Here is a 704-nt window from a genome sequence, read left to right as displayed (position 1 = left end):
CAACTCCTATTACTTGGGATTGTTTCAGCGAAACCTTTCTAGACAGGTTTTTCCCCATAGAGTTGAGAGAAGCAAGGGCCCAGGAATTTATGAACTTGAGGCAGGGTAACATGACTGTCCAAGAGTATGGGCTCAAGTTTAACCAACTCTCCAGGTATGCTCCTCACATGGTTGCTGATTCCAGGGTTCAGATGAATAAGTTTCTCTATGGAGTGTCGACTTAGTGAAAACAGAGTGCAGGAATGCTATGTTGTTGGGAGACATAAACATCTCTAAGCTCATGACTCATGCTCAGCAGGTTGAGGGTGATAAGCTTAGGGAACAGGCTAAGGAGACTAAGAAAGCAAGAACAAGTAACTACGAGTATTCCCAACAGAAATCGGGTGGTGGAAATCGCTCGCATTTTCAGCAGAAGTCTTCGACTCCAGCCCCTTCATCAGCTAGTGTTCCATCCCCCAAGTTCCGTAATGATCAGAAAGGTAGGGTGTCAGGCTCTAAGGTACAAGGTAGTGTTTCAGGCACCAAAACTTACCCAACTTGCCCGAAATGTAGTAAGAACCATCCGGGCAAGTGCCTTGCAGGTAAGGAAGGATGTTTTGTGTATGGTTAGTCTGGTCATAGATTGAAGGATTGTCCTTCTAGAAAGGGTCAAGGAGGAAATAATGGTAGAGCTCAGTCTACAACTTCAGCAGCAACAGCAGGTC

General features: G+C 45.6%; 1 pseudogene; it reads left to right on the top strand.

The window, feature by feature from the left end:
• The window catches only part of LOC102591995 (periaxin-like), a 21,055-nt pseudogene that overhangs the window by 9,948 nt on the left and 10,403 nt on the right, over nucleotides 1-704 (top strand).

Source organism: Solanum tuberosum, unplaced genomic scaffold (assembly GCF_000226075.1).
Source record: "Solanum tuberosum cultivar DM 1-3 516 R44 unplaced genomic scaffold, SolTub_3.0 scf00562, whole genome shotgun sequence".
Taxonomy (NCBI): Eukaryota; Viridiplantae; Streptophyta; class Magnoliopsida; order Solanales; family Solanaceae; genus Solanum; species Solanum tuberosum.
The sequence above is the reverse complement of the archived record's forward strand: the minus strand, read 5'-3'. Positions and strand labels throughout refer to the sequence as shown.